Here is a 20,296-nt window from a genome sequence, read left to right as displayed (position 1 = left end):
GAAGGCAAGGGCCCAGACGGGCCGCTAGTACCCCTGTGAATATTTTCAGATCTAAATTAAGGAGCGAGATGGGGCGGAACGCGGAGAAATGTGTTGGGTGTTTGCCTGGTTTAGGCAGCACTACTATCTCCGCTGCAAGCATATCCGGGGGTATAGAGCTCGGGCCCTCGAACGAGTTAAATAATCTCGTGAGTATCGGAGCCAATACCTGGCCAAAGAGTTTATAGAAGCCTGATGAAGAGCCATCAGGTCCCGGTGATTTAAGCGGACGCAGTCGGGAGATAGCTGCCAGTACCTCGTCCAGGCGGATAGGAGCATCTAAGGCCTCCGAGTTCGGTGGAGACAACGGTGTGACAGCCGCTGACTGCAAATATGCATCGATGTTGGCAGGCGATACTTTATCCTCGCTGTAGAGGGAAGCGTAAAACGAGCGAAAGGCATCTGCAACCTGTGCCTCTTCGGTAAGGGCCTCCCCAGAGTCGTCTAGGAGGGTGGTAATTTTCGAGCGTTGAGACTTGGCCTTTAGGGCACTGGCTAGAAGGCGCCCGGTGCGGTTGCCTCCCACATAATATGTATGGCGGAGCCGGAGGGCGGCGAATTCCGCCCTGTCAGTGTCAAGGCTAGCCAGTTGGGCCCTAGCGGCCTTCATTTCATTTCAAAAATCTTTATTTCGATCACAGATCATAAAAGATACAACACAACAAACATTTTAAAAACTTATTAAACATAAAGTGATCAATGGAAAAAATCATGAAATATTGAATAACATTCGGGGAAATCGCTGAAGGAGTCCGTTATACCAGTCTTTTCAGCATGCGTGTTCGAGTAACCCATAATGCAGTTAAAAATTTTGACAATGCAAAAACTACATGAGGAGAGAGATCAGATTTTAGAACTCTATACGCAGTATGAAAAGATCTAAACCCCAGGTTCCTGAGCATGGGGACTAACCAATGTTTTCTACTTCGGTCATAACCCCTACAGAAGAAGATTACGTGAATGTCATCCTCTATCGGGCAGGCACACATCGGGCACGATGGTGTCGTAGGACACGCTGTCCAAGACGCTGTGTACGAGGCCAGAGGCAAACATCCATAGCGCCACTGGAGGAACAATTTCCTTGTTAGTGCGGGGGAAATATTGTCCAGTACCTTTTCGAGAGTGTAAGTGTCTTTAATTTTCAGGAATGATTTTGTCAGGGACCCCTCAGGGGAATTATTGAAGGCTTTGGTGAGCATTAAGTCATTATAGGCGCTAGTAAGTGCCTTCTTGGAGGTTTTCGTGCATGAATTGATAGGGTCAGACCATAATTCTGAGAGCCCGATTTCTTCGAGCCTTCCCTTGACATAGGTCAGCCAGGGAATCTTCTTTGTCTTCCCTATTTCCAAGAATTCCTGTAATTCCTCTCTGTAAGTTATAAGATCAGGACTAGACCACAGCCGCCTCCAGAATTTTAGGGGTTTAAGTCCCAGTTCCTCTGTTATTGGAATGATACCCAGATCTAGCCTGAGTGGAAGTAATGGGGTACTCTGGGGAAGGGTGGCTAGCTGTCGCAGAAATTTGTTCTCACTGACCTGCAGCTTCGGGTGTTGAATATAGCCCCACAGCTCACCCCCGTAAGTAACCCCTGCTCTCGCTTGCGTCTTGTATATATGAATAATTGGGGCAAGGGGTCGATAGCTTGATTTATTCGCCAGGCGCAAAGTGCCACCCGCCAACTGTGCCAGTTTGATGGTCATTTTGGCCTGGTGAGATGACCAAGCAAAATATTCATTTATCGTAATGCCCAAATATTCAATATTATGGACCCGTTCTAACTGGATCGTTCCTAGGTTAGGAGGGGCTCTATTTCGGGCGCTCGGATTTAAAATCATAAATTTGGTTTTTTGGGGGTTTATTTCCAATCCCCTCTCAGAGCAAAAATCAAGGAAGCCGTCCAAAATACGTTGGATCCCCATCGGAGATTTAGACAGCAGCAGGGTGTCGTCCGCAAACATGATTGCGGGCACCCTTTTGCCAGTCAGCTTTGGGGCATCAGAGTTAGCAATCCTGTTGAGGTGGGCAACTACCCCGTTCACAAAGATACAAAACAGGGTGGGTGCAAGCACACAACCCTGTCTTACACCTCTGCGAACGGGGAACCTTTCGGTTAGCTTGCCACCTTTGCCACACCTGACTCGAGCATAATTGTTGGAGTGGAGTCTCATCAGGATTGCCAAAATATCCTCAGGGACGTTCAGGTCCTTCATGACGCTCCACAACCTTGCCCTGGGAACCAAATCGAAGGCGGCACGGAGGTCTACAAAGATGGTATATAGACTTCCGCCCTCGATAACCGCTGTTCTCCAATAGAGGAGTTGAAGCCTGAAAATTTGGTCAGTAGTAGATACACCCTCCCGAAATCCTGCCTGGTATGGTGACAGGATGTCCATTTCTTGGATCCACACCTGCAAACGATTTAAAATCAGTCTGCCAAAGAGTTTTTGGGATATATCTATCAGACTGATAGGGCGGTAGTTGGATGGGAGCAGAGGGGATCCCTTTTTAAAAATTGGGACTACCTCTGCTCCCATCCAAGTATCTGGTACAGTCATTCCACCCTGAATAGCATTGAACATAAGTGTGAGGTACGGTGCCCAAATCCCTGGTTCCTGTTTGAACAGGTCCCCCGGAACCCCGTCTAATCCAGGTGCTTTTCCAGCAGATAAGCTCTTAATAGCCTGCCTCACTTCTTTCTCTGTAAAAGGAGGCCCAGAGGGGGTTGGACAGATCAGAGAAGGCTCAATGGTAGAATCCCCAACACCCTGCTCATACAATGCTTCAAAGTGGGCCTGCCACACAGAAGGGGCTATATTTGGCTCAAGTGCTGGAGAAAGCTCAGTCGTGCCATTCGCTACTACCCGCCAGAATTTACGTGAATCTCTGGTTGATAGTGCGTTCGTGAGGGTCTCCCAGTAATCATGATCCCATTCCGCCTTGGCATTCACCACAAGGCTCTTGTAGTTTTTTCTCCTGTCACTAATTTCTTCCCTGCCGAGGCGTCCCTTAATAGCAGCTATCAAGTGCGCCTTTGCCTTTCTACACGTGGCGTTATACCACGAGATCTTTGGCTTTGAGCCCTTCTTTTTTGCGGCGGATGTGAACAAGTCGTGTTGAAGGGAGTCTGTAATATTTTTGTGTATTGTTGCTAGTTCGCCTCTAGATACTTCATCTAGGTCTTTAGTACCTAGCTCGAAGGCACACTCAAAAAATGGAATTAGCCTTTCATAGAGGCACGGTATTTTATTTGCACTAGTGACTAGCGTCTCCCACTTGACTTTCCTACGATTGTTTTCGAGTAGGAGGCCTGACTTGTCACTACCAGTTCCCTGTGAAGGTTCCTGATTCCAGTGAAGGGAATAAGTCAATTCCAGGGAATTATGGTCGCTATCCATTCTTGGGCATACTTTAAAATCGATTATTGCTGGCCACATGAAGGTTTTGACCATAATGTAATCTAGACGGGATTCACTACCGGGTTTGTTGTAAGTCGGTTTACTTGGTATGTCCGAATTACAATGCCCATTACATGCCCGGAGTGCCAAGTTAAGGGTGAGGGCGTTTATTTGTAAGGCCAAGGGGGTCCAGGCCTTTGGAGGTGGTGCCGCCGACTCTGGAATCAGCCAGGTGGAGTCTTCGTCCAGAGAAGGACCATCACGTAGTCCGGAGAGGGGTTCATAATTGGAATTGAAATCCCCGCCCACTAGACAGGGGTGATCACACGGGAAGCCTTCACCTGTCGCCAGATTCTAGGGGCACAAGTGCGGCTGTGAACCCGTTCTAATTCAGCCACCTGTGCTGTGAGGTCCTCCCTCTTTTCTTTGCGGAGTTTGGCGTCTGCAGCTGCGATTGCGATCAATTCCCCTCTGACCACAGCTTTCAAGGCTCCCCAAAGGGCTGTCACTGGGGTTGCGGAGTTATCATTAGTGGCGAGGTAGTCCGAGATGCAGGTATGGATTTGTTTAGTAACAGCCTGTCTCTGTATTAGGGTCTCGTTAAGCCGCCACGAGCCCGGGGCGCGTGAAATTTGGGGTACGTTGAGTGTCAGTTCCACTGCATCGTGGTCCGAGAGGGCCGCCGGGACAATGGAAGCATCAGTGATGCGAGTGAGTAGGTCTGAGGAACCCAAGAAGTGATCTAAACACGCGTACATGTGATGTACATGTGAGTAGAAAGTGAAGTGCGCTGCGTCGGGGTGCACCGCCCTCCAGAGATCCAACAGACCCCTCTCCCGCAACCACGACTCACCCGCTTCAGAAAGTGCTCCCGCCTCCCTATAACGGCGCCCAGACCTGTCTTTGTTCGTGTCCATGACCAAGTTGAGGTCCCCCCCAATGAGTAGCTGTTGAGGCCTTTTACATTGAGAGACAACACCTTTAGTGTATCGTACATCACGGGGTAACACGAGTTCGACAAAGCGTGGCGGCACCACCTCTTGCCGCGCACAGCAAGCAAAGGTCAGCACATGAGATCTGTTGATGTCCCTCGGCATACTGGTCCCCTCCACAGTCCCACCCCTGTTCCCCACGCAACACTGTTCCCCATCCCGGTTCCCAACAACACCCCAACAACCCCCCAGCACCCCCCTCTCCTTCCCACCCTAACCCCAACTTGAGGTCCCCAACTAGAAGTCATAGTCCCAGGCCTATCCAGAGTCAGTTCAGGCCTGTAGGTTTAGAAGGTAAAGGAGACTGTGGCAGTGGCGACCCATGTGGCCCCTCGCCCCTCACCCCCCCACTATGAAAACATGCAGTAAGAATGGTTCCCTAGCTTGAGCAAGTTCAGGATTTCATAGCGGTGTCTTTGACCACTGCTTCGATGGCTGCGGTGTGTTCTTTGGCGATCGTTCCCAGGTCCGGGCGGAGGCGGGTCTTAGGCGTGCGACGTCTCCGTACCTGGTGCCAACCGTCTCTAGAGGATTGCGTCCCGTTAAGTTGGGAGGATCCCGGGGAAGGGGACCCCTCTGATGCGTCGTCAGGCAGTTCAAGGCCCAGTAGGGTACAGGTGTCCTGAAGCGAACGGAGCTGGTGCAGGGTTCCCTCCCATTTGAAGATCAAACGAAACGGATGGCCCCAGGAGTATGGCACCCCTTTTCCCCTCAAAAATGTGGTGACTGCCCTGAAGTCTTTGCGCTTCTGAAGTGTTATAGCTGAGAGGTCCTGGAAAAGTTCAATAGGGCAGTCTCGGAAGCGAAGGGGTTGCGCTCTACGTGCTTCCCGTAGTATTCTTTCTTTCAGGGGAAAGTCCGGGAGGAACGCCAAGATGTCCGGGGGGGGCGCTGGGGCTTGGCGGGGCAGTCCCACTCGGTGTGCCCGGCCTATGCGGATGGGAAAGTCAGCAGGCTCCTTGAGGATCTCGCGGAAGAGGTCCTGGAGATACATCGTGACGCTATTCCCTTCTGCTTTCAATGGTACTCCCCGAACCCGTATGTTGTTCCGCCGGGAGCGGTTTTCGAGGTCCTCCGCATGAGCCTGGAGGTCCACCTGCTGTTCCCGAAGGCGGAGGACCTCTTGTTGAAGGTGCTCCAGCTCATCACCGCGTGCGTGGTTGGAATCTTCCACCGCCACAACTCTTTCCCCCAATCCATCTAGGTCTCGGCGCAGTTCCCTCTGCTCACTCACCAGTTCCTGTTTTAAAGTCTGGAAGTCATCACGTAGCGTGTTGAACAGGCTTTCCAAAAACGACTTTGTGATGAGGGCTTCCTCAGAGGACTTGTGTGGGGTAACCGCCGATGTCGATGGTGACGTAGGTGTTTGGGACTTCTCACTTTTTGTGGATGCCTTCATGAGGAGTTCATTAATCGGTCGAACCCCCCTGCGGGTAGCGTTGGACATTGTGCCGTGGCCGGTCAATCCAGGTGGTGCGGGTCAGCTCACCCTTCCGTTCGCCGCCAGGGAGGACTAGCAGCAGGCTCCCCTGTCACCCCCTTTGTCCCGTTGCAGCAAGTGTGTTCGATGACGCCCTGTGAAGTCGCTGGGGAAGCACCAGCGCAAGTTAAAGTATGGTGTCGCTGCGGAGGCTAGCAGCAGGATTTTGTGAGGTGTCTTTTGGGTGCTCCCTGGGCTCCTCAGCCGCTTGCCTGGTCCCCTCAAGCAGTCCTCAGTGGGCGAGGGTGGGGGGTCAGTGATGATGGGGTGTCTACTTTCCTCCCGCCGGGGGCACGATCACCAGGCCCCCTGAACCCCCCCTCCTCACCTCTGAGTGTGCGGTTGCTGCGCCCCAATTTGTCTGCGTTGTCCAAGCGTCCCTCAGGCCTCTCACATGGGCCTCGCTCGGCCGGGTCGGGGCTCTGGCTCTCCGGCTCTTCAGGTCAGGTCGGCCCCCTGACTCCCCAGGCGGTGGTGCGAAGGCGGTCTATTTCATCCGGGCCTCCGGAGATCGCCTCGTTCGTGGCTGTGTTACGTAGGCCCAAGCCGGGGCCTCTGGTCAGCGCCCCGATGTGGGGCGCCACACAGCTGTAAATGGCCTGGCGAGAGGACGGCCAGCGTGGGGCCAAGCGTGCCTGATGCATACAAGTTCTCACCCCTAGCGCCTATTCAGGAGGCCTTCCGTCCGTTGCCGGGCGCTCGTCGGCCGGTTTTGCTGCAGTGCAGGCCCAAGCCGGGGCCCAAAGTAGCGCGCGCCTGGGCCGCAGTCCGCCCTGGGTGCAGTCTCCGGTTTCTGTGGCCTCTCTGCGGGTTCGGGGGCAGCGGTGGCTTTGCGCCGGTGGTGGTGCTTCAAGGACCCAGCAGCGTGGGCCAGTTCAGTTTGGTGCTGCCTCGGCTTTTCCTGCCGGCTCCGCGCTGGGTGTAGGCCCAGACCGGGGGCTGGATTTAAGCTCTGCCCGGGCCGCGGGGCACTCCGCCCGCGGGGCGAAGACCCTCCTCAGGTGGTCCCTCAGTGTCTCGGGGGGGGTCCCCGGTGCCGAGGGCACGGCTCGGCAACAGCTGCGACTCCCTCAGGCGGGACGGTCGGCCCCGGCACGGAAGCAGGTCCGACCCTCACCCGGCCCCTATCTCGGCTCGCGCCGGCTGGCGATGGCGGTGAGCAAGTGCCGTTTCTTCGCGGGTGAGGCGCGTTCCAGGACTGTATGTCCGCGCTGCTTCGGGTGGAGTGCTAGGGGGGCCAAATCAGCGATTTCGGGGCTATTGTGGGGGGTTACAGGGGATTAGGGCGAGGAGCTCCGCAGTTAGACCTCCGTCCCGGTCGCCATCTTGGCCACGCCCCATGAGATTCATTTTTGACAAGGTCGGGAGTCACGGCAAGCCCACAAAAAGTTTCTGACATTAGCAACGCCACCCTGCACGCTCAGCAGAGCAAGAGCGAAATTTACAAGGAATGGCAACGTACTGTGGGTGATTAATCCCAAACCAGGAACACCCATGGAATCCCAGCGGACGTTGATAAAAGCGTCCAAGCCGTGGTGATGAGGTGAATTGGAACATAGGACATTCAAATCCATCAAAGACTCCATCCTCCACTGCACCACTCTATACTACTTTGACTCCACTTAGGGCTCATAGCTTATTGTTAATACCAGCCTGGTGGGACTGGGAGCTGTGTTCATGCAGAACCAAAAGATAGGATAGTAGAAACCCATTGCATTTTCCAGACAAATCCTCTCAAGAACTAAACAGCTATATTGAAAGATCGAGAGAGAGGCACTAGAAAACAAAAGGGGCTGATCCACTTTGATTTGTACCTGTATGGACATCACTTCAGAATTGCCACTGATCGTAAGCCCCTCCTGGGGTAAAGAACAAACACGTCTTCAGATTTTATTCCACACTGCTTACAGTGCAATGCTTACACTGTAATCCAGTTCCATTTATTAAAGAGCCCGAAGAAGGGGAGAAAAACGAACCATCAGAATATAATTGAGGGAAAACAAAACATTTGTTGGCAACATTACCAGTTAGCAAACCTCTCATCTGATAATCATTAATTATGTACTGCGGATGAAATAATAGTTCAATATCTTGCTCTGTCATAAGAGCAGAAACACATCTTGCATAACTTGCAAGCGGCATAAATTTCACAGAGTTCCTAAGTAAAAAAAAAAAAGATTTTATTAACAGTCATAAAAAATCACTTATACTGATGAAAGAGATCAGTACAAAAAGAAAGTAAACAATAAAATAAATGAAAGAAACAATCCAAAGATGATTAACTGCATATAAAAGCAGCTATGATGAAATATGCAACAATTATTAATGTATTAATATACAAAAGGATGATAAGATATCTGCTAATGAAAAGGAGATAAAACAGTAAAGGGAACTCAAGGAGGTTTAGCGACTTCTTGTTGAAAGGGGGATTGAGGCAGAGAGCGGAGGGCACATGCATCAAAAATGAAGTAACTGGTCAAAGGTAAAATTTCGCATTTATCTTTATTTAATTTATAGCCAGAAACAGAGACAAATAAATTAACTTCAGTTAAAAAAGCAGGTAACGAAGTCGTGGGCTCAGACAAGAATAATAGAACATCATCTGCGTATGCCGCCATTTTAATTGTGGACTGTTGGAAAGTGAAACCCTTTATGGCAGTATTTTGGCGAATTCGCAGTAGGAGGGCTCTAAGGCAAGATTGAATAGGAAGGGCGAAAGAGGACAACCCTGGCGAACCCCTCTACCAAGAGAGAAATAAGGAGAAATGCCACCATTCGCTGCAATAGCAGCTCTGGGTTGCGAGTATAAGAGAGAGAGATGAGGGTAGAAATGTTTGGGCCAAGGCCGAACCACTTCAACGTCTGAAAAAAATACGACCACTCAACTCTATCAAAGCCTTTTCCGCGTCTAAGGCAATTGCAGCAATAGAATGAGAAGAATGTGAAGTCTTAGAGAGAATATCGAAGAACAGTCTAGTGTTATCTGAAAGCAATCTGCCTTTGACGAAACCAGACTGCTCCTTCCCCAATAAGTCTGGCAAAAAGGATTCTAAACGGAGAGCCAAGGTTTTAGAAAAAAATTTGTAATCAATATTTACTAGGGAAATGGGTCTATAATTTTTACAGTACTGTGGGTCTTTACCTGGTTTGGGAAGAATGCAAATGAGAGCGCCCGAAAAGGAACCTGAGGAAGAACCGGAGTCAAGAAAAGTGGAAATAAGTGTGCTTAGTTTTGGGATAAGTAATGCAGAGAAATGGAGAAAAAATTCTACTGTGAATCCATCTGGACCCGGGGCCTTATCTTTTTTATTGGCTTTCAAAGCACCAAGAAGTTCTTTCTGAGTTATATCTGATTCTAATGAGGATAAGTCAGGAGGGATAGCAAAAGGTGACTCAATGTCGGAGAGGAATTGATAAATATCCTGGGAAGTGGAAGTTGTTTCTGAGGAATATAATGTTTTGTAAAATTGAAGAAATTCCTGTAGGATGTCTTCATCTTATTTATTTATTTATTTTTTGACATTTATAGAGCGCGAACGAAAACCCGTGGGCGTCTCGGCGCTAGACTGCAGAAATGTCCCTCCCTAAAGGTGAAGTCCTTGTTGACTGGTGTGCGATGTTATTGGTTGAATAACCATGTCTTCAGTTTTTTCCGAAACTGTAGAAGAGAGGGGCTGGTTTTTATGTGATGCGGCAAGGTGTTCCAGATTTTGGGGGCCGCAACTAGAAAGCGGCGATCGCCCCAGGAGACTGTTTTACTACGTGGAACCACCAGTTGGTTAAGTGATGTGGATCGGAGCTTTCTAACCGGTTTGTAAGGTGTTAATTGGTTTTTTAGAAAGCGAGGCCCTTGACCCTGCATCACTTTGTAGACTGTGCACAGTGATTTAAATTTTATTCTGTTTTGAATGGTCAGCCAGTGGTAGGTCCTCAAAGTATCTGAAATGGGCGCAAATTTAGGTTTTTTAGACAGCAGGCGTGCAGCCGCATTTTGTACTGTCTGCAGCTTTTTGGTGACTCTTGTTTGTGCATTCAGGAAGAGTCCGTTGCAGTAGTCTAAAGAAGTTAAGACTAGTGAGGTGACCAGGGTCTTTACGGCTGTGTGCGGCAGAAAAGGAATGATTTTTCTTATCATCCTGAGTTTAAAATGGGCCGTGGACGCCACTTTATTAGCATGTGCCATGAAGTTAAGCTTGTCATCAAAGATGACTCCCAAGTTTCTGACTTTGGCAGTAGGGCACGGTGGAGTGCCAAAGGCTGATGGCCACCACGTTGCAGACCAGGCTGGCGAGAGAGTGCCAAAGACGACCACCTCTGTTTTATCAGAGTTGAGCTTCAGGCAGTTTCCTGCCATCCACTCACCAATAGCAGTCATTCCCTTTTGGAACCGTTCTGCCACCTTCAGCCCATCATCCCTTATGGCCAGTACCAGTTGCGTGTCGTCGGCGTATGAGGTTAGGCTCATCCCGTGTGCTTTGATGACATTAGCAAGGTCCGACACATAAATGTTAAACAGTGTCGGACTTAGGGATGAGCCTTGTGGAACCCCACACGGTAGCGACAGATTGGCTGATCGAAATGGTCCTAAAGCAACCGCCTGAGTTCTATTGGCCAGGAAGGAAGCAAGAAGGTCTCTCGCAATGGACTGAATGCCCATCTTTCCGACACGGTCGACCAAGGTCTTGTGGTCGACCGTGTCAAAAGCAGCTGAGAGATCTAGGAGTACCAATAGTGCTGTTCCTCCCTGATCACGGATGAGCCTAATGTCATCCGCTGCTTTGATGAGCGCAGTTTCCGTACCATGATTTTTACGGAAACCAAACTGAGTGTCATCAAGCAGGTTATTTCTTTCAATGTACTCCATTAGCTGCTGATTCATGGCCTTTTCGATCACTTTAGCTAGAAAAGGGAGACTGGCTATAGGCCTGTAATTTTTCAATTCCTGTTTATCGAGATTTGTTTTTTTTAGCAGGGGTTTGATCAAAGTATTTTTCAAAGAGTCGGGGTAAATCCCAGAGCTCAGTATCGTGTTACAGACCTTGGTGATGACTGGGATAGTAGTGTCTGGTAACATGCCTAGTACCGAAGTTGGACAGGGATCTAGAGCTGACCCTGATTTGATAGACCTCACTATGATCTTTGTTTGATCAATCGTTAGGTGTTTAAAACTTGTCATAGTATCTCCTGGCATGGTCGGGGGGGGTGAAAGCCCTGCCGGCATTAGATTCTGAGGAGAAAGCTTGGTATATATTGTTAACCTTTGAGAAGAAAAACTCAGACAAGGCATCGCAAAATACTTGCGATGGGGGAGGATTAAGGTCCGGTGTATTCCCGGATAGGGTTTTGGCAATGTTATACAGTTGCTTGCTGGAATTTTTTGCATTTTCTATGTGTAGCGAGAAAAAGTGCTTTTTTGCTGTCGTTATCATCGTTTTGTAGGTGGCGAGAGATTCTTTATATTTAATCTTATTTTCGTTATCGTACGTTCGTCGCCAGCGCCTATTCCTAGTTAATTGTTTTTGAGTTTTGAGCTCTTCTGTGTACCACTGGGCAGTCGGCAGGCTCCTGTTTTTTGAGTAAGATTTAGTAGGTACCATCTGGGTCATGGCGTCGGCCAACCATTCCTGGAATTGGTGGGTCGCAGTGCTCGGGTTATTAGATAGGTCAGGACTGGTGTTGTTCAGAAGTGTGTTAAGGTCATTGTAATTTATGTCCTTCCACACTTTGAACGTGCCTGGTTTCGGGTAGGAGATCATCTTACTTGATGATCCTTTGAAGGCAAGGCTGCAAAATATGGCCGCATGATCTGTCCAAGTCATGGGAAGAATTGCGGTTATATTTAAATCTTCAACGTTGGTGAAGATACCGTCCAGCGTATGTCCTGCCTGATGGGTAGGAGCCATAACCAGTTGCCTAAGGCCTACAATTTCTAGGTCTGATGTGAGGGCGATAGTGTCTTTGTCATTGATTTGTTCCAAGTGAAAGTTAAAATCGCCCAATACTGTGGTGGAGTCTTCAATAGCTATAGATTCTAGTATGTCAGTTAAGTTGGTGAGAAAGGCTGCTCTAGTCCCAGGAGGTCGATAAAGTAGCACTCCCTTGAAGCTGAACAGAGGTGTAAATGTTATATTAAAATGTGTTGCTTCACATGATGTGGCAGAGATAGGAGAGATACGGACCTCGTATTGGTCTCTTGCTATAATGGCCAGTCCTCCGCCTCTTTGCCTTGCCCTATCCTGCCGATAGGCGTTGTAGCCTGGAGGAACTGCCGTAACGTATTCAGGTGCAGATGCCTCATCCGTCCATGTTTCGGTAACGTAGAGGACATCCAAATTATGATCGGTGATGAGATCTGCTACCTCTTGGCAGTGTTTGCCCAGAGATCGCGCATTGATAAGGGCCATAGCGACTTGCTTTTCGCAGACATTTCTAGGTGTTTTAATAGGGGTAGTGTAAATATGCAAGGGAATTGTGGCATTACAAAAAGAGCATTTTATGTTAGGGTCCTTGGTAGTAAGCTGTAAATTTAATTTTGTACAGTAGGGGGCATGAGTAGGACGAAGCTCCAGTAGCGTGCTACGGTTGTATAGGAGTGTACGAGCAGGGGGTATGGCCCTGGGCCCGGTCCCGGCGCGGACGGGCGCAGACGGGCTTGCCTTTGGCGCGCCGCCGGGGCGCCTGCTGCGCCCGCCCGCTGCGCCGGCGGAAATGCTTCTCCTTATATCTGGTGTGAGGAGGGTGGGAAGCGTCCAGCATCTGCAGCGCTACCCCTCCCTCACCCAAGATGGCCGACCCCTTCTCTCCCTGCGCCCAAGGTGAAGAATGCGCTCTGGGAGTCGGTTCGAGGGGGCCTGGACCCGTGCAATAGTTAGTGTTCAACTATGCTGCCAATTATAAGTAGCGAGATATTTTTAAAAACAATTTGTGAATACGTGTGGGCAATTTTAAAATCAATTAACCTACACAGTAAAATTGTTACATCAAAGTGCAAAGTGCAATTTTTAAAATACAGCACACAACGCCCCCGGCTTCCGCCTCAACGCCTTTGTGTCTCAGAACAGAATCCTGACCATAGATATTATCTATATTAGTCCTATTCTTTTTAACTTTCAAATAATTTGCCAATAATTTGCCGGCCTTATTTTGACCCCCGTAAAATTTAGCGCTAGAACGCAGTAAATAATTGGAGGCATGATTTGTGGTGTCCTTATTAAATTCCAATTTAGTGGCTATGAGTTCGTTAAGACATTCTTTAGATTTAGAATAAGAATGTTCCAATTCACAGACGCCCCCTCCATCCGCGGCCTGGTGCACGAGAACCCCCCGCCGCCACCATGAACAACTTCCACGACAAGCCCCAGCAGCAGGTGCAGCAGCAGCAACAGCAGCATGGCGGGGTGAAGCCCGAGGAGTTCCCGCAGGAGATCTCTCTCTCTACGGTGCTTCTGGACCCTAGCACGGCTCATCCTAACCTCATCATCTCTGATGATCTCACCTGTGTGCGGTACAGTGACGCCAAACAGCAACTTCCAGAAAACCTCAAACGATTTGATTACTGCTGCTGTGTTCTTGGCGCTGAGGGCTTCACGACTGGCCGTCACTACTGGGAGGTGGAGGTGGGCAACAAGACCAAATGGAACCTCGGTGTGGCCCGCGAGTCCATCGCCCGCAAAGGAGGGATCACCCTGTCGCCAGAGACCGGCTTCTGGATTTTGTGGCTGCGAAATGGTTACGAGTTCAAGGCCCTGGATTCACCGAACAGACTCCTCACCCTGAGGGTCAAACCGCAACGCATTGGGGTCTATCTGGACTATGAGGGAGGGCAGGTGTCCTTCTACAATGGCGACGACATGACCCTCATCTACACCTTCACCAGCACCTTCACTGAAAAGCTGTACCCCTACTTCTGCCCGTGCCTGAATGACTCCGGCAAGAATGCAGAGCCGCTACGGATCATCCACCACAAGCCCTAGCTGGGCCACATGCAAGGGGCATCTTCACCAGTACTTCTCTAGTAGTCCTGCGCACAGCTTGCATCTTGTCCCTTCCCCGAGCAGCAGACATGCAACACCGAATAAGATTGTTCATGTGCCTGTGCCCTACCTCTACTGATGTCTTGATATCTTAATGCACCCCTTCTCTAAACCCATTTTTTAAAAATTGTATATTCCTTCAGTAGGTGGAGAGGGGCAGTGGGATTTAACCGGCTGATGTGAATACCCAGATTCAAAATGCACTTTTTTATATTCCCTTTACATATCTCTTGCCCAGTACTTGTTTTTCAGCTGTTTTTGACATTTTGGTATGGGAGTGTGGCTTCACAGATATTGTGTGGTTAACAGCACAGAAGTACTGTGTGGATTTGGGTGGTAAGGTAACAGCTACTTGTGATGCCAAGAGGCATTTATTATATGGGTCAAAACTTAACTCCGTTCAAAAGCCTCTCCCTTTCCTTCCAGTAGTGGCATTTGCCTTTCTTAGTTCTCAGAGTATCTGCCAGGCCTGGGGCTAAGCTATCTGACTGTTACCACCATGACTCCACCTTCTCCACTGCTCTTTTATCCACTAACTAAATGCCATCCATGTATGTCTCCATCCTCTAGCTCCTCTGGAAATTTGTGGGTGGGACTGCCTATACCTAGATGGCCTAAACAGGCAAAGGATTGTTTTCAGCCAGTGGTCGGTAGTCACTGATAAAACTGATGGTTCAAGGGAACCGCTAGCAGAGTAATTTAAGATATTGGCCAGACTGGCAAGATATGTTACATTGTGCAGCTGAACTGGCTGTTTGGTGCACTGCCTACATTGTTTTTTTAAAGTACTGAGGAGCATTCACATGTCATTTTATTTCTCATGTGACAGTGCGTGCACGTGAATAAACTTGTGGTCCGCCTGTTCCAGGAAAGCTGCTCTGGCATGCAGCCCCCACATTCATGCAGTAGACCTGTTTGAACATGGCCCTTGCCTGCATAACATGAATAAACCGTGAGTGATTTGTATTATTTGTGCTTATGCGAAGGGAAAGTTGCCTGTGAGGGAACTAGAAGGGTCCAACTCCTGACCAACACACTTGCTGAGGTTTTGCAGCATCACCCTGTCCATCAACATTTCATGTTTTTCCTTTTTGATAATTTTTTCTTCACTACTGTCTTTTTTTAATTACACCGCTCTCTAGAACATGGATCCCCATCAGCCCCGATTTTTTTGGGGCCTTTGCTTATGACCAGTTATGCTTTTTGTACTCTGTTTATATCCCCTTCCCTGCCCTTAACCTCAACAATTGCTTCTGGGCCAAATTCCATTTGTTGATGCTAAATCCCCTCTCTTCCTCATACCATGCCTCCTGTACTGCTCAATGTTATGGTTTTGTTAAATAACCGCTGTTAGTAGCAAGTGATTGTCAAGTGTGTATTGGAAAAAGAGCAATTTATGTTTGCCATACAACATTTCAATAAAACTTGCATTGAAAAAAAAAAAAAAAAAAAGAATGTTCCAATTTCTTAATCTTGGAGAGAAGGTCATTAGTAATTTGCTCTGCCTTCTTACGTTTGCGGGATTCATAACCAATAATGAAATCTCTAGCGGATGCCTTAAAGGCATCCCAAACAACAGGAAAGGGCACCTCGGTGGATTCGTTACGTAAGAAAAAGCCATGAAAAAAGGCAGTGAAGAGTGAAACAAAATCAGAATCAAGAAGCAGGGAATTATTGAAGCGCCATTTTTTGGTGAGGGGTGACTTCTGTAAAATGTTCAGGTAAATGGAAACAGGTGCGTGATCCGAGATCAAAATAGAACCAATGTCAGAGGCAAACAAAGATTGAGAAAGATGATGTGAGATAAAAAAGTAATCAAGACGAGATTGAGTGTTGTGTGGTGGGGAGAAGAAAGAGTACTCTCATAAAGTAGGATTACATAACCTCCAGGCATCAATAAGTATAAACTGATGAATGAGTTGTTTGAAAGATTTATGTGACTTATGGGGAATATATGTGCTGGTAGAGTGCCTATCTAAAAAGGGGTCAAAAACGTCATTACAATCTCCCGCCAAAATGAAATTATCCTCATAGTGTTGGGTAATATGAGGAGATAAAGAAGACCAAAAAGAGGCGTCACCTGTAGTTGGAGCGTATATGTTTAGAAGGGAAACTGGTGTATTATCCACAACAAATTTAACCAAGACCCATCTGCCAAGCTGATCCGTTAAGTCAGCAACTATCTTGACTGAGAGGGATTTATGAAATAAAATGAGAGGGATTTATGAAATAAAATGAGAACCCCATTACGCTTTCCGTCACCTGGGGAAAAGAAGACCTCCCCAACCCAGTCTCTTTTGATTTTGACAGATTCTTCAACTGAAAGGTGTGACTCTTGTAAACAGGCAATGTCAGCTTTAAGCTTAGCTAAGTGTGTTAGTACTCTCTGCCTCTTTATGGGGGAGTGCAAACCTCTAACGTTCCATGAAACAAGTTTTAAACGCATTCAACAAGGTAAAAAAAGTACATATTAAGCTGGTTAAGGCAGAACAACAATATTAGGGAAGCAAAAATGAATGCATAAAAATCAAAGCAAAGACTTAAGAATAAACGGTAGAAAACTCTTAAAGTGTGAATACATGAAAAATACAGAATACAACATGTTTGTATGCAGAAAGAATTAAGAATAAGCAAAAAATAGCATTCAATATAGTAATCTATATATAAAAAAACTGTTGTTAAAAATAATTAGAGCAAATGAAAGAGCGGCTGATGAAGGACACAGGAGTATGAAGAAAACAAGAGAAAAAATTAGAGAACACAAAATCGTCCAGGAAGAAATAAAGAAAGAGGAAAAAATTGAAAAAAGAGTAGGATCCAAAAGACAAGAGGAGGAAAAATGCAAGAAAAGAAAAAAAAATAGAAGAAAGATAAGAAGGGAGAGATATGAATTACAGAACATCCAGGACATGTACAGGTAGGGAGGATGGATGCCACATAGGATGATGACGGGTACGCAACTCGTGAGGGAAGGCGGGAAGTAGAGACGGCTCGGCAGACTCCAGGAATAAAAAGAGGGGAGAGGAAACACACAGGACAATGATCTATAAAATGGAGACAAAAGAACAAATGAAAAACATTAACAACCAGATATTAAAATATAAGTCAAGATAAAGCAGTATCTAAGAATTAACCATCAACAGTAATAAATGCATGTGGATACAACCATAAGTCAACAATAGTAAACTTCAAGTATGTTATGTTATGTTATGTTATGTTATATTGAGTTTGTATAGCGCACGGCTACTCTAAAAGAGTGTCCCGGCGCTTTCCACAGGCAGCTCGGTGTAGAATAACACAACAAGGAACAACAGATACTAAGAAAAAAGAAAAAAAAAAACACCAGAAAAAAGCCTAAAGGTTAAAAAGCCAAGTCTTCAGGCACAGACACAGATGCAACATCCATCGCAGTAGAGCTATGTGAGTAGAGAAAACTCTTCAGTTTCAGTGGGTCCTCATAAGTAGTGGTTTTGTTATTAAGAGTCACCTTAAAAAGACAGGGATGGAACAGACCATAACGCGCTCAAAGCGAGCGCAGTTGAGGACGTAGTGACAAAAATTCCTTGCGTCTGTCAGTGGTGGCCTTGGCATAGTCCTGAGAGAAAAAGAGAGGAATGCCCGACCATGTAATTCGCTTCATGGCTCTCGCAGCTGATATAATTTTACGCAAGTCAGTATATTCAAGGAAATATATGATAACTCCTCTTGGTTTCCTGACAGCTTGGGTGGACATTGCAGTTGGAGGGGGGCCCAGACGGTGCACCCTCTGTATATTGAGAATGGTGCAAACAGGTAATGAAAGGACTTTTGGTAGAAAAGTCTTGAAAAATACCCGGGGGTCTAACCCCTCTGTCCCCTCCTAAATTCGTTGGTTGTTCCTTCTATTACAATTTTCTAAATTTTCGAGTTGTCTATGCATGGCTGAGACCTGTGCACACAACGGGTCTACCTTAGAGACAGACGAGGTCAAGGAAGTAACATCCTGCTCCAATTGGGTAACACGTCCATCAACAGTTAACAATTTGTCCGTGATCGTTTGGAGTGTGGCTCTAGTCTCATCAATGAAGGGGCGCAATGCCCTTATTTCTTACAATAGGATATCCATGGTGGCCAAGCTGGGCTGCTTTGGAGGAGAAGGAGGATTTTGTTTTAACCTTTTCATAGGACCTCGAGGTAGCCGAGGATGCGGATGGATTTGATGGTGATGATGTATGTTTAGATGACGATTCCAGCGAATTCTCCATTGCAAGGCACTGAAATCTGGAGCTTGTATGAATTAGGAATTTACGTGAAGAAGTTGAGGGTTTATGCAAATCCTTGGATAACCTGCCCATTAAGGAAAGAAATTCACCTCATAGGACACTGTATATGTGTAAAAACTGAAGGAAAACACATGTAACAGCAAAACTATTGCTTAAAAAGAAGTGCGAGGAATACAATGAGAAGACAGAAAATTGAAGTAATTATGTAAATGCCACTAATGCAGAGAAAGTGAATTCAAAATCCTACTATGCGCATGTGACTAATATTGCAAAACACAGCAAAGTGTAATAATAAGGCAAATAGCAAGCATTCAATACAGAAACCAGCCAATACATAATAGAAAAGGACGCTAGGATAAACATGCACAGAAATGCTCAAGAAAACATTATACAAAAAAAACCTCAATGCATTAAATAACGTATAATGCATCTGTGAGGAACATTATAAAAGGTTCGCTATAATAAAAGTCAATGAAGCATGTAGAAATATCCAAACACCAACTTGAATGAATGTGAGATAGAGGGTACCAAAAAGTCAAGTGGAAAGCTGAAGGTGAAGTATTAAATGTAGGCCAATGCACAATTAGCCCTCAATTCTATAGCTGGAACGTTGAACTTTGGCATAAAACTAGCTGAGACCTGCATCGTTGCCAAGGAAATTAAAAGTCATAAATTAGCGGTCTTCTCAAGCATATTTTAGAAGCTTTGCTGTAAAACAGGCTGTCATGATGATGAAATAAGAAATGAGTTAATCAGTTAGTAAAGCAGTGCACAGTGAAGGAAATTCAATTTGTGGCAACAAACGATGACATAAGGGATCATCACATTAAAGGCAGCAACAAAAATGAGAGGAAACTGGTAGGGCGCGCAATCCACAGCAAGGAAAGCAAACTACCGCTAGGAGCCAAGCTCCGTCAGCGGGACTCACAAAATGGCGGCTGCGTTTCCTCAGAAGCAAACAAAGTGCGTGGAGCGACAGTTGAGATGCTGCACACGCAAAGCTAGCCTTTCACAGAGATGAGGGCAGTAAAGTACTGGAGCATAAGGGAGGTGGAGCAGGTTAAGCTGTTCGCAGCAAGCGAGTGGAAAACCGGAATACCGCTAGGAGCGAAGCTCCGTCAGCGGGGACCGGAAAATGGCCGCAACCTCACCAGACTCCTTGACATCTCGAAGTATGAAAGTGGATCCTCCCAGCATCGCAAGCCTCAGCGAAGGGGTCGCTCCGATGTTACATGCGGTCCGACAGCTAGTCCCGTGGTTTTGGTGTCTTAATCACCGTAGGGAGCCACGCCATGTCCTCCTTCAACGCCGCTTCTCGGGAGAGCTACAGAAACGCCGCCATCTCCTGAGGGCGCTAGCCACGCCCCCCCACGTCTTGAGATTTTAATGAAACGCTAGAAGTTTTATCATGAAAAGCAGATGACTCTGCTGCAAATTCCATGTGGAGTTGACCAGAGCATTTAAAACAGACAACCTTTCCTTTGCCTCAAAAATGAGGGAGCATCAGTAAAGGTACAGCGCGGGACTGCCAGCTAGACATCTGGATAAAACACATTTGCTCCTTCAGGGCTTAACACTCCGTGCGCCAACACCAATCCGTGTCCTCCAAAGTGTTTCCATGCAGTTTTTTTCCAAATGGGGGGAGGTCCCCTAAAAGTGAATTGTTTCCAAAAAGTTTTAGCTCAGTCAAATTCCATGGCCACACCTTTGCCTGCAAGTTAAACCCTCAATTTAGCTGGCTCTGAAAATTGCAGCCAGACCTCTAAGTCCTTTAACGATTTCCTCATAGGTCAGGGATGATCTCTCATTACCATAATTTTAGACTGGCCGACCTGGAAGTGGAGGGCAGAGCAGAGGGAGACCGGGAAGCCCAGGAGTGAACGCCCATGCAGCCCACGTAGAGCAGATGCATCCCGGCCCCTCTGGTGAGGCGTGGCGGGAACACACGGCGGGAGGCCCGGGAGGAGCAGCGGCCTCCCGTGAGAACCACAGCACACTCGAGCGGCAACAGCGGAGTCCCATTGTGGAGAGGAGTCAGGGCCCCTTCATTTCCTGACCTCGCCACGGGAGGGCAGAGCGAACGGCCCCAGATAGA

The 20,296-nt window shown here is 47.5% G+C and overlaps 1 pseudogene across 1 annotated transcript; it reads left to right on the top strand.

Annotated features, from left to right (window-relative positions):
- The first annotated feature begins 13,192 nt into the window (after positions 1-13,192).
- Positions 13,193-15,406, top strand: LOC144756371 (zinc-binding protein A33 pseudogene; annotated as a pseudogene). Its single transcript, XR_013595134.1, has one exon. The product of XR_013595134.1 is annotated as a zinc-binding protein A33 pseudogene (transcript).
- Positions 15,407-20,296: the final 4,890 nt, after the last annotated feature.

Source organism: Lissotriton helveticus, chromosome 5_1 (genome assembly GCF_964261635.1).
Source record: "Lissotriton helveticus chromosome 5_1, aLisHel1.1, whole genome shotgun sequence".
Classification (NCBI taxonomy): domain Eukaryota; kingdom Metazoa; phylum Chordata; class Amphibia; order Caudata; family Salamandridae; genus Lissotriton; species Lissotriton helveticus.
The sequence above is the reverse complement of the archived record's forward strand: the minus strand, read 5'-3'. Positions and strand labels throughout refer to the sequence as shown.